At 38.2% G+C, this 14,342-nt stretch overlaps 1 pseudogene; it reads right to left on the bottom strand.

The window, feature by feature from the left end:
- Positions 1 to 861: 861 nt before the first annotated feature.
- On the bottom strand, positions 862 to 13,942 carry LOC134375902 (C-myc promoter-binding protein-like; annotated as a pseudogene).
- Between the last annotated feature and the right edge of the window lie 400 nt (positions 13,943 to 14,342).

Raw genomic sequence — 14,342 nt, 5'->3', positions numbered from 1 at the left:
ATCATACCCAATATTTTAGATATTAAAATAAGGGTAAAAATTAAAATAGCGTCAGCTGTCTGACATATTTCCCAATGTAAGTTTTCATGTCGAATACTAAACTTTAAATTTATATTTGGATTCATAAGCTGTTTTTCCTGTGTGCAGTAGAGAAAATTCTGGAATCATGGTATAGTGAATCGCTCTGGCTCTCCCTTCACAAGGCTCAATGAGTCAGTCTGGACAGTACCGGCTAGGCTTGTCATGACTCACCCACTTCAGTCAGTGTTGTGGTACTAACATGCAATCCTAGGACAACACTGACGTTTTAATTAATTTCCCCAAGCAATAAAATATATATACAGATATAGATAAATAGATAGAGAAATCTGCAGCTGACAAGGAAAATAAGCACTCGCATTTAAATAAGTTTAAATTCATTTTAAGTTTGCTATTTTAAATTTAAAAATTAAACAATCAACTTACTGCAATTTAAAATATATATATGCAACTGCATGGTCAAAACATTTGAGTAGTCTATGAAAACAAGAGGTACTTTGATCTTTCATTTCTGTTAGGTTCCATATATGATTTTTCAATCTGTCTCTTCCAAGAGAAACCATAAAACAGTTGTCTTATTTTTATGGCAACTAATAATATTTAGGGATTTCCTCATCCCCCAAATATTTAATTACTTAAGTGTCTCTCTCCCCACTTGTCATTGTCTCTCTCCCCACTTGTCATTAGTTTAAAACATTCTGTACATAAGCTTTCTAAACCATTTACAAATGCATTTTCAAATACTGAAGAAAAAATGGTTAAGTCCATAAGTATTATTTTATACATGGACTATACAACATATATTGAATGTATGCATACATCCTAAAGATAAGGTTCTCTAAAGTTTTTTTGTCATCCTGTCACCCCTGTACTTGGTAGTCTGTCACTGTTGTGTGTACTCTTGAGTTGACTAGGTGTGAGACGATCATACGCCATCTCGTACTCTGTGTCAAATACATCTTTATCAATGTTTTCTCTCCCCAGTGCCACAAGTGAAAGAAGTAGTATTTCGCTGTATAAACTCCACTGTCTTTTAAAATGTGGACTCTTATTTCACGTCTCTAAAATCTGACTCATTGGTCCACAGACGTCATTCATTTTAATGCTTTTTACCATACATTTTTTTGCAATAAATGGACCACTGGATTTTTTTGGTGTGGGCATTCCAGAGGATGTACAAGGGCAGTCCTGGATCCTCATGTAATTTCATATTGTCCCATAACACTTGTAATAAAACATATTTACTATCTTCAGACATAACAGTGGTGGGGAGTCTTCAAACACTATTACAATGTTCAGAAGAGAGAATCGATCCAGGCAAGTTACTGGGCAAGTCAAGAAATCTAAAATACACCAGTTTGCAAAGAACAACTGCATGATAGTCCACAAAGTCTGCCACTGTTACAGCATGATCACCTTCATTTTCCATAAGCTTTCAAGTTCCTTCCATACCACTAAAGAAGGACTAAGATATGGAACAGTGACAAGATCTGGACTTGGAAGGTGCCATTCTAGTCCTAAAGAATCTGTAGGTCCTTGTAAAGTGGCTGACAGGCTGCCTGTAGGAATGAGCTTCTGTTCCCCAGTATCTTCCTTATCCAAGGGGCCGTAAGTCCTAATACTACTGGCCATTGGAAATATTGGACATTCTGACATAGCTGTTTTTGATCTACTAGCAGGGATCTGAATACTTCGGGCACAGGAATTTTCCCGAAGTTTAGATTTGCTGTTTAGATCAAAATTCCCTTGAATGAAGATAGCAGATGTGTCAAGACCAGAGGCTGATGTTGAAATGCAAGATTGCATGGTCTGGCTTGAAAAGGAGGATGGGAAGTAGATATTTTCCATAGAAGAGCTTGACTTCAAAACGTATCTTCCAGGTCATTTTATATCTCCTACTTTGATATTCAGAAATGGTAAGAAAAGATTGCCACAGAATGGGCAGGTAGTATGAGATCTGAATCATCTTCCATCCATCCAGCCATGATTTTCTCATCATGGACAGAACAGTCACAAGTTCTACACCAAGAGCAGTTTGAGATGAGAACCTCCATTGCATAGTTCTGGAAGGTATTTTTATTACTTGTGTTGAAGGAAGATGTCACTTCTGATTTTCCAGATAAGGCAAACTTTGGCAGGGATCCTTCTAATGAGGCAGGGCTTTCCAGGCTTGTTTGGCTAAGAGCAATTCCCCTAGTCCCCGAAGTGGCATAGCTCTCTTGTGAGGAAGTGGCTCCTTCCAACTCATGACAGATATCTTCATTTGTTAAATAGGTAGGTTCAGAATCCTGGGCTCCCACTGAAGAGAGACGGGTATGATCAGAACTTTGCTCCTCGGGTGATGTGGTATACATGAGGAATCTTGAATGTCATTGGCTTGTTTCTCTGCTTCTCCTTTTCCAGCAGTGAACACACTGTTCCTTAAGGCATCTAATTTAGGCACTAATAGTGTATTTAAGTTAAATGAAGATGATGAATGGGTTAATGTAACTTGAGAGTCTTCCCTAAATGGGCAAGCAGGTGAGAAGGCTGGAGAAGACCAGAGTCTATCCTTTGGTCTGTTCTCACTTTTTATGTAACTTTTAGGTTTGGTCAGTCTCACTGGCTTAATAGAATTAGGAGGCAGGCTAGATTTTCTGCATGCCTTGACGAATGTTGGACTTTTCTTATTGGTTAACTTATTATCCCACGCCCATTATAAATCAATACCAGGTGTACGACCTGTGAAAGGACTGCTCGTGTCATTCATATACATCACAATTTCTTCAGCTAAATCATGCCTAATAGATGGAGTTGAGATGCTTTTGCTATCATCTTCACACTCTTTTTGCTGTTGTTCAGTCTCAGCAACCCAAAGAGAGAGGGGATCAAATCCTGTTGCAACATCAGTTTTTTCAAAAGGTTTTACTGAAAAGCTGCGGTTCATACATCGAATCCTCTTGGGATTTTGTGTAGCAACATATCCTGCTTTTGATCCATCTGTGTCATTGTCTGAGTCTTCTAACTCCAAAATAACAGGAGAATCCACTTTATCTGTCAAACAGAACCACCAAAAGGCGTATTATCCTCACTAGATTCTTTTCTAGACTTTCTCTTTTTTATCTTAAAGGTGGCTTTCCAACAAAAGACAACCAACAGAGTGGGAGAAAATATTTGCAAAATATACATCTGACAAAGGATTAATATCCAGAATATATAAGGAACTCAAACAACTTTACAAGAAGAAAACAAGCAACCCAATTAAAAAATGGGCAAAAGAGCTAAGTAGGCATTTCTCTAAGGAAGATATACAAATGGCCAACAAACATATGAAAAAATGCTCAACATCACTCAGCATCTGGGAAATGCAAATCAAAACCACACTGAGATACCATCTAACCCCAGTTAGGATGGCTAAAATCCAAAAGACTATGAACGATAAATGCTGGCGAGGCTGTGGAGAAAAAGGAACTCTCATACATTGTTGGTGGGACTGCAAAATGGTGCAGCCTCTATGGAAAATGGTATGGAGGTTCCTCAAACAATTGCAGATAGATCTACCATACGACCCAGTTATCCCACTGTTGGGAATATACCCAGAGGAATGGAAATCATCAAGTCGAAGGTATACCTGTTCCCCAGTGTTCATCGCAGCACTCTTTACAATAGCCAAGAGTTGGAACCAGCCGAAATGTCCATCATCAGATGAGTGGATACGGAAAATGTGGTACATCTACATAATGGAATACTACTCAGCTATAAAAACGAATGAAATACTGCCATTTGCAACAACATGGATGGACCTCGAGAGAATTATATTAAGTGAAACAAGTCAGGCACAGAAAGAGAAATACCACATGTTCTCACTTATTGGTGGGAGCTAAAAATTAATATATAAATTCACACACACACACACACACACACACACACACACACACACACACACACACACACACACACAAACCGGGGGGGGGGGGAAGAAGATATAACAACCACAACTACTTGAAGTTGATACAACAAGCAAACAGAAAGGACATTGTTGGGGGGGAGGGGGGGAGGGAGGAGGGAGGGAGGTTTTGGTGATGGGGAGCAATAATCAGCCACAAAGTATATCGACAAAATAAAACTTAAAAAAATAAAATAAAATAAAATAAAAAAATAAAAAAATAAAAACATTATGCCCAAACAAAACGACTATGCAAAAATTAGGTCCCCACTCCACCAGTTTTAGACTGTAAGCAATCTGTTCATTAAATGGGGATTTATCTTTATGCATAGAAATATACCTGCATTCAGAATTCACAGTTCTTTTCAATGATTAAGGCTGTAGCAATATTTATGTTGCTACAAAATGATCTTTTTTAAAGTTTAATAAATCCTAACGCTTTCTTAAAAAAAAAAAAAGACTATTTGATCTTGTGCTTTTTGAGACAACATTTGAAAGATTTTTGCATTGACTCCTAATTTTTCAACTGTATCTCCTGCTTGCTTCCTGGTTAATTCTAATGAACTTAAATCCCACCAGTATACCTCTTCACTAAGATTATGGTTTCTATTTCCACAGACCACTTACTGCTACAAATTAGACTCATTGTCACTTTTATATCTTTTCGTGAAGCACCTACATTCAATGTTTCCTGTTTTATTTATATCCTCAAGAGACGCTATTAAGAGTAGCTCAGGTGTGCTTTCTGTGCTTTCTCCTGATATTTTATTAGCACCGTTGCTTCTTGTGCCACTGAGGTGAACTGTACCAGAAGAACCTCGATAATTGAGTGTAGGAAGGCAGTCAGCACTTCTTTCTGCACTCTAACTCTGACAAGGAACTAGAATCAGTCCCTTTTAAAAAAAAATCTCTGTCTTCCTGAATGTCCTCCGTAGATGTATCCCCTCTTCTAACTCCTTAGATAATGAATTATATCCAAACTCACACTGGTCACTAGGACTAGATCTAACACCAGGAGCATGTACTTTGATTAAACCTGTATTAGAGGGTGCCTGCTCCACAGTGCGTGTCCCAGGACCAGTATTCATGCTGCCACGACTAACAGCATCCAGGTCACTTCCATCCGAGAGAGCTATTTATGATAAGTGTGCATGTTTCTTTAAAGCTCTTTTGAACTGTGCTACTGCTAAAACATTTCTTACTTTTGTCCAAAGAAAATAGCCACTATGATTTCTTGAAGGCTGAGTACTTCCCAAAAGAGCCTTATTATAATAACCATAAGTAATAGCACTGGGGTCAATACCAGCTTTCTGCATTTCAAAAAACAATTGACCTGCAAGCACTGGCTGGTCATACTGTCCACAGAGCTGCAGTTGAACACTTCATCAGGTGGATCCATCTTCTTTGATTGCATTTTTTTTTTTTTTTTACCACATCTTATGTTGTTTTCAGAGCCCTGACTTTTGAGTGACGTACTTTCACATAAGCTGGGAGGGAGATAAACCACAGTCCATAACAGCGATGGAATAGACACCTAGACCACATCTGAGGGATGGAAGAATATCTCTTTGCAATTTTATGGGCTGATTTAATTTCCTGTTTTGTTCTTCTGAACATGGGAGAAGAGCTATTAGGATTATTTGATTTTGAAGGCAATTTGCTCTTTCATGTTTGTAGAAATCCTTCAGGTCTCTCAAATAAGTTGTTCTTAACAACTGAAAATCCGCTATAGTTGTGCTATAAAGGGAGTTCTTCACCATTGGATAGGTGGGGGATCTCAGGAGGTGTTACAAAAACATTATGTTCGCTTTTGAAAGATTGACCCAGTTCTGTAAGTTATACTTCACCACTCTCGTCCATATCCACTTTATCTACACAATCATCAAAAAATGCCAGGATTGCATCCGTATCACTGACAAAAGAACATTCCTCAATGAAGCAAATAAAGATTTGTGTTTTAGTCGTCATGTTATAGAATTTTTGATGTGACTGGTCCCAGCTTCTTAAGAAAGCTTGTAGGGCAACAAGAGTCTGCATCTGTGGCTGTGTCAGGTGGGGCTTGTGTTCTTGGTCTTAAGTACACTCTAAAACCTTTCAAAATAGAGGCCAGAAAAAATGCCTCTTAGATTTCCAAATTTATCGTGCGCAATCTCTTTCCAGAATTAAAATCATAGTCATTCATTGCTAAGTCCATTAGTTCATCATCTGTCACTCTCTGCTACAATTTTGCCAATTGCTGGTGTAAATTACTCCACATTTTCATTAGGTTTTTACATGGCTTCTTTGGAAGTATCTTCCAGGCTAAATTTATTTTATTTTATTTTTATTGATTATGCATATTCATGGGGTATAAAGCTAACCGTCACCACCTGTGTCCAAGATGTGATGATCAGATTAATACTTTCAGCATGTGCATTGCCACAAATTGAAATTATTTCCCACGTTCCCCACCTAACCATTCCCCAACCTCCCTCCCCACCCAGCAACCCAAGGTCTGTTCTCTCCCTCTGCAAGTACAACATACCTCTGTGGTCTTTCCTTCCTTCCTTCTTTCTCTTAGGTCCTACTTATGAGTGAAGACATGCAGTATTTTTCCCTCCTCTGTGTCTGGCTTATTTCAATTAACATAATTTTCTCCAACCTCATCCATATTGTTGCCAATGGCAGAATTTCATTCTTTTTTATGGCTGGGTAGTATTCCATAGTGTATACATACCACTTAGCTCAGTTGATTAGAGAACAGTCTTTAACACCAAGGTCAATGGTTCAGTTCCCTGTACCAGCCAGCCATAAACACACACACACACACACACACACACACAATTAATTTCAGTCTATATTTTTCTTGTCACCCGTTTGAAAAATGGTGTTGGTATCCAAGTCAACACAACTGACATCTGGTGGAGGATCACAGAGATCAAAGTATCTTGAATCAGTCCCTACTATGGATGGACATCGTGCACTCAAGACATCTACTAAAGCCAGTGGGCAGAGAGGAACATATGGGCGTGGCCAATGGACAGGGAAAATCATAGACACTAATGCTTCTTTCTCACTAGTAAGCACAGAAGGTCATAAGGAATGAATGAGAATTTTATGTTCTGTTACTGCAAACACTAGTAGTGTTGCAGTATTTTCAGGGCCTAAATTCTGAAGTAGATTTGAAAAGTTGCCACCACTTAGTGGAAGGTGAAGAAATAGGCTGACTGAGAACAAGATTATGTGGTGATAACTGAGCTCAAATCTGTGGTCTCTGAGGAGATAGAAAAGGAACCTTGGGTATAAAATGAGAAATATGCTTCTCAATTGGAAGGACATGAAGTCCAGAGATGGAATGATACAGAAAAGTCAGAAACTTCCTGAATGCATTAAAAAAAAAAAAAAAAAGGGCCTGCGAGAAAGAAGACAGATGCATTTGCTGGTGTGAATTGTTTCAGAACTATCAGATTTCCCATCTTCTGATGATGCTAAACCCAAAAGATATCTCTGTTTTTCTGTGAGATTCTCCTCAGAGTATGGTTCTTAAAACTGAGTAGCAGAACCACAGATCTTTTCACCTGAGGTTCCAGTTAACACAAATGTAGAAAATACAAGGAGAGGGTGTTTGCTCTTTGGTGGCCAGCATTCAATAGTTGCACCCACTGGTAAACAAAATAGGGGAACAGATTCTGGTAGTAGTAAGAATAACTCATAATCTTCTCAAGGATATTTACAAATTAGACCTGCTTTATGATACAGTGTTAGTCTTTGGCACTGATTTTTATAACATAATTACAGGGATTATTCCCACATACTGTTACTGAAATTCCTGTTGACTTTGGAGAACGTGTGTGGTGGACTTTCTCCTTTACTGGGTATAAAAATACACATGTCTGTGACAGCCAAGGAATTGTGAGTCGTGTTTTCAGAGTCTCTTCAGTAAGTGATAGAAATTCTTTGTGATGAGGTACTGCCGCTAATATTTGTAAGGCGCCCATAGGGAGTACTCTGAATAATGTCACAACCGTGTTTCAGTCTTTCTTTCCAATCATTAAAAAAAACCCAGATCTGTAAGTGGAGCTGTATCTGTTCCTCATCTATAGCAAATGTAAATCTCTGGCCCCACAAGACTCCCAGTATTGAGATCGGCTGACAATCCCATTGGGGTAACATCAACACACATATAATCCTGTGCCACATCCTCCCCCAAGAAATTTAATAATAATTGAAACATCTGTGATAGGTTATTTTGGTTTAGCTATTTGATGACAGCCATGACTGAAGTGAATTTCAGTGTTAAGCCAGCAATAACAAAGGCCCCTCATCTTCAACCATCTTCCATTACAGAAGGTTATGTTCTTAAATTTGGGGATTAAACTTAAGCCATTTGCATAGTCCCAGGAATATCCAAACTGAGAAATTAATAATAAACGTGTTCCAGGCTAGTGTTGCCCATTTGCAAGTAATGGAGACTGATTTGTTTTTCTCCCTTTCAATCTCTGCTCGATCAATTTGGATTTTTTTATTTCTTCTCTCACTCCATTAGGTCAGAGTAATTAAGCATTTGCTACCTAGGCTGACACTTAAATACCATAGTTGTTGACATGGATAAACTAGATGATTTCAGTCTAGTACCCAATAACCACCACGATCAGGGCCACATTAATGAAAGTCTCTCTCTGAAAATGATACCGGATTTAAATTTGTGAGTTCTGCAGGCCTCAGAGTTTGAGAAATACCCCCAGCTGGCTCCTGCATGAGCAGTGAGTCAGGCTTGGAAAGAGGCACTGGATCCCCTCACCAGGGCGGTGGAAGAGGAGGGGCTGAATGTCATGGCCTCTGAGCCCACTGAGCTCGCTGTGCCCCTCCACACCTGGTGCCCACCCAGGCTGGCCTCTCGGTCACTTGGGTGTCCCTCTTCCCTTGCAGCTCTAACTGCCTTTCCCTCTATCTTGGTGATGAAGGAAAAGCGGGATTTCCTGTTTATTCTTGAGTCAGTTTTTGTTATTTGTGTCTCTCTAGGAATTTGTTAATAATGTTTTAAGTTTTCTAAACTGTTCACATACAAGTGTCTGTCCTAGTCCCTTTAATTTTGTGGAATCAGTAGTAATGGCCCCTCTTTCATTCTTGATTTTAATAAGTTGCATTCTCTCTCTTTAATCTTGGTTAGTCTACCTAGAGGTCTATATATTTTCCTGATCTTTACAAAGAACTAACTTTTGGTTTTGTTGATTTTCCTCTGATGTATTTCTATTTGTCTTTCACTCATTAACACTCTAGTCTTTATTATTTTCTTCCTTCTGTTTCCTTTGGGTTTCATTAACTCTACTTTTTCTAGTTTCATGAGGTGAAGGTTGGATTATTAATTTGAGATATTTTGTGGTTTTGATATAGGCATTTTTAGCTATAAATTTTCCTCTGAGGTGTGCATTAGCTACATCCTGTAAGCTTTGGTATATTGTACTTTCACTTCATTCATCTAAAAGTTATTTTATAATTTTCTTTATGATTTCTTTTTTAATCCATTGATTATTGAGAAGTGTGTTGTTTAATTTCAATATATTTGTAAATATGCCAAATTTCATTCTGTTACTGATCTTTAATTTAAGTACATTTTGGTCAGAGAATATACTTTCAATATTTTCGAATTTCTAGAGGCTTGTTTTATGGCCTAGCATAGTCTGTGCTGGACAATGTTTGATGTGAGTTTGAGAAGAATGTGCATACTGTTGTTGCTGGCCGGAGTGTTTTATAGATGCTTGTTTGGATTATTTGGTTTATAATGTTATAGTGTTGTTCAGGCTTCTAGTTCCTTGCTTATTCCCAAACTACATGTTCTATCCATTACTGAAAGTGGAGTATTGAATCTTACATTTCTATGTGATAGCCCAACAATATAATTACATACATATTGCTTTATGTAGTTGGTTTTAAAATGAGTCAAGAGGAGAACAATCTGAAAAGAAAATTAAGAAAACAATTTCATTTACAATAGCATCAAAAAGAATAAAATACTTAGAAATAAATGTAACTGAGGCAAAATACTTATATACTGAAAAGAACAAAACACTGCTGAAAGAAATTAAAGGGGACATAAATAAGGGGAAAGACATCCAAAAGATTGGAGCACTTAAAATTGTTAAGCTGTCAATACTACCCAAATATACTATCCAAACATAAGGCAAAGCTTAATGACATTGAATTTGACAAGGATTTTTTGACAATGACACCAAAGCACAGAAAATAACCTCAAAAATAGATAAATTAGACTTTATCAAATTTTAAAAGCTTTTGTGCATCAAAGGATTGTTAACAGGCAACTCACTAAATGAGAGAAGATATTTTGAAGTCATATATTTAATAAGGGGTCAGTATGTAGAATATATTTAAAAAAACTTCCTCAACTCAACAACAAAAAACAAACAACCCAATTAAAAAGTGGGCAAAGGCCTTGAATAGACGTTTCTGCAAACAAGATATACAAGGGGCCAAAAGCACATGGAAAGATGCTTAATTAACATCACTCAACATTAAGGAAATGCAAATCAAAAGCACAATGAGGTACCACTTCACACTCGTTAAGATGGCTGCATAAAAACAAAACAGAAAATAACAAAGTGTTAGTGAGGATGTGGAGCAGTGCATTACTGGTGGAAATGTAAATGGTGCATCCACTGCAGAAGACAGTATAGCAGTTCCTCAAAAAATTAAACATATAATTGCCATATAACACAACAATTTTACTTCTAGGTATCCACCCAAAATAATTAAAAGCAGGGACTCCAACAATTATTTGTTCATAAATGTTCATAGTAGTATTATTCACAGTAGCCAAATGTGGAAGCAACCTGAATGTCTATCCATGGATAAATAAAGAACAAATTGTGGTACAGACATACAAGGGAATAATAGAATATAATCAAATTCACAGGGAAATAAAGTAGAATAGTGGTTATTGGAGGCTGGGGGGGGTAAGACATGTGGAGTTAATGTTTAAGGAATACAGAGTTTCAGTTTGGAATTATTAAAAAGATCTGGAAATGGATAGTGATAATTGTACAACAATGGGAATATACTTAATTACCCTGAACTGTGTACTTAAAAATATTAAAATGATAAATTTTGTGTTATATATATTTTACCCCCATTAAAAAAGAGAAGAAAATGAGAATAAATGTGAAATCAATTGTACTGTCTTTTGTAATTGCCTACATAATTACCATTACTAGAGTCTTTTTTGTTTTGTTTAAATGTGAATTTGAATTACTGTTTGGTTTACTTGATTTTAGCCTGAAGAACATCTTTTCACATTTCTTTCAGCTACTAGTGAATTCTGTCACTTTTTTAAAATTCGAGAATGCTTTTTATTTTATCTTCATTTTGAAAGGTGGCTTTGCTGTATTTAAGATTTTTGATTGACAGTTCTTCCTTTCTTTCTTCCTTATTTCCTTTCCTTTCTGTTCTCTCTTTCTCTCTTTTCTATTTCTTTCTTCTTTCTTATTCCAGCACTTTGAATATGTTCCCATTGCTCACTGACTTTAATTGTTTTTGATGGAAAGTCAGCTGTTAAACTTATTGGGAGTTTCCTGTACATGAGGAGTTCTTTATCCTTGTTGCTTTCAATATTTTCTCTTTGTTTTTTTCTTTCAGTGTTTTTACTGTGACATGTTATGTATGGATCTCTTTCCATATATTCTACTTGGACTTTGTAGAACTTCTGGAATGTGTAAATAAATATTTTAAATCAAACAGGATGAATCCAGCCATTACTTCTTCAGATATTTTCCATGAGTTTGTTTACTTATCTTTATGTATTTTTTTGCCATTCATCAGATTGTGTAATATCTAATCAATCTGTCTTAAACTATTCTGATTCTTTCTTCTGCCAGCTCAAATCTACTATGAGCCTCTCCAGTAAATTTTTTGTTTTGATTATTATACTTTTTTCAATGTCAAAATTTTCATTTTTTGAGAATAATTTTTGTCTTTATTGATACCATCTGTTTTATGAAACACTGTTATCATACTTTTACTTTTTAAATCATGGTTCTCTTTAGTTCTTTGAACATATCTGTAGTAGATGCTTTGCCAGCTAAGTGCATCCTCTCGACCACTTCTAAGGCATGTTTTATTATCTGTTTTTTTTTCTCATTCTTTACATGTATTGTAATTTTTTGTTGAAAACTGGCAATTTTAGATAATGTTTTTTAGTAACACTGCATACTGATTTCCCCTGTCCTACAGGAGGGGGTGTTGTTTTGTTGTAATTTGCTTGGTAATTTGTTTATTGTTTAGTGACTTGACTGAACTAATTTTACAGTCTATTTCCCCACAGTGTGCAGCCTCTGATGTCCTTACTCAACTTTTTTTTCTTTATCTTTTATATTGAGTGTTATCTTTTTACCTAGAGGTGGCCCTGGGATGGCATAAGCCACTTATATGTCAACAATTTTGCTTAAGTCTTTTTAGCCAGTAAGATTTTATCCTTTAGTATTGGATGTATGTGTGGCTTCAAGGCTATCACAGTTCATAAGAGTTTACATTTTTTTTGCCCCACGTTTTTAGAAGGTCTAGTGGCTTGGAGGATTTCTCTCAGATTGTTTCTAAGAGACACAGAATTAAGCATGCATACAGTCTTATGGATCTCCAGGGATGAATGTGATTTTATTTTTAAGCTTGGCTTTCTCTCTGTTTGCTTAGAGGTTGTCTTTAAGATCCATGTGCTAGTGAGGCTTCTGCCTTGTGTTGATGAGTCTGTGTGAGGCCTGGGAAATGCTGTCAAATGTGCTCTGCTCTGATAATTCCCCTGTAGATGCAGCCTAAAGCAGGCACTCAGCCTTGTTGACCCTAATGTTGACTGTGATTTCAGGAGGGATCATCCTGGATGTTATTACTAAACTTATGGCTTCTTGGCTGTTTTGGTTGTATCATGGGGCTGCCAGACTCCTCTTAATTGCTCTCTATCAAGATTTCCACTTTTTTATACAACGCACTTAAGTATGGAGTCCTCCATACTCTTTTCCAAATGAACTCTGTCTCCTCAGACAGAGCTGATGGGCTCTTAATTCTTATGGGCTGTCTTTCATTCATATGCAAAACCCCTTCTGCACTGGAGGTGTGAGACAGGAACTGCATTTCCTGGAGTAAAATCTCCTGTTTTTGAGTGGGCACTGCGGATGAGTAGCAGCCCCAGTTTTTTTCATCTTTCTTTTACTGGCATGGGGTTCCCATCCTACAAGTAAGCTAGAGTGGAAGCAATTGGGACCTCAGGTTTCTCAGCCTCCAATTTATGGAGCAGAGCTTCACCTCTAACAGTTGAGCCTGGGGGAGAAGGAGGTAGTGTCCTCTCAGACATGATTGCCCTTGAACAGGGCTTCTGTAACATGGGTTTGAAAGAGATGGGAAATGCTTGCAGTCCATTCTGGGTGAGTACACATTTGCAGGCTATAATCTGAAGGGAGCAGGAGCTACTGTTTTGAGGGCCTGGCCTGCCCAAAATAGAGAGCCCAGTGTAAATTTCTCTATAACAGAGAAATTGGGTGAAGAAATAAGGGAGCAGGATGCAGATGAAATTACCACAGGCTTCCATTGTTCTTACCAACAAGAACATGGAAAGTGGGGGTAGAAAGATCACCTCCCCACCAGTTTGTGATGGGTAACAGGTCCCCTCAGGCAGGCATCTGGTCACCTCTGACTTCACAGAGCATCACTTATGCTATGGAGCCCACCACAGATGTGAGGTCCCCAGGCTGGGAGTAGGGTGGGGAGCCCTCTGTCTTGAGGCAGTTGTGGACAGTGAAGGAGCCATTGAGGGAGGCCAGGCAGGTGACAAGTGTCTGTCCCATGGGCCAGGGTGTGAGGAAAGGAACTCACCCTGTGTGTCCTGTCCTCTGTCTCATCTTCTAAAGGTCTCACCACCCCTTCCCTCATGGGTGTTCTCTTGGGACCATCTCCAAGGTAGGACCATTCCTCTGACTGTGCTCCAGGACACATCCCCATAGCTCGCTAGTTTCTGATCTGTTCCTAGGAAAAGGACAGATCCCCTTCTGATACTGCCATGCTCAGAACTATAAACTCTAGTGTCCCTCTTGCCTAAGGCATAGCACAACGAGCACAGAGGCTGCTTCAAAGTCACATAGGTCAACCTTTTGCCCAAACCCAGAACCTTTCTGTTGGCTGGTGCTAAGATTTAAGTAGAATTCAGCAGTCATGAGATTTCTTTTTGCCTATGAAGAATTGGATGACCGTGTGTTTCCTGAGAGCTTCTGGGAGGCTAATTGTACAGAGACCTGTGGTCTCTAAATAACGCTCTGCTTCCTGGTGCCCAGAACAGCCCATCGGGCACTTCACGCTGACAACTGACACCTTTGGACCTGCTGAGGCAGGTGTGTATCTCTGC

The sequence above is a fragment of the Cynocephalus volans genome, chromosome 4, assembly GCF_027409185.1.
Source record: "Cynocephalus volans isolate mCynVol1 chromosome 4, mCynVol1.pri, whole genome shotgun sequence".
NCBI lineage: Eukaryota > Metazoa > Chordata > Mammalia > Dermoptera > Cynocephalidae > Cynocephalus > Cynocephalus volans.
The sequence above is the reverse complement of the archived record's forward strand: the minus strand, read 5'-3'. Positions and strand labels throughout refer to the sequence as shown.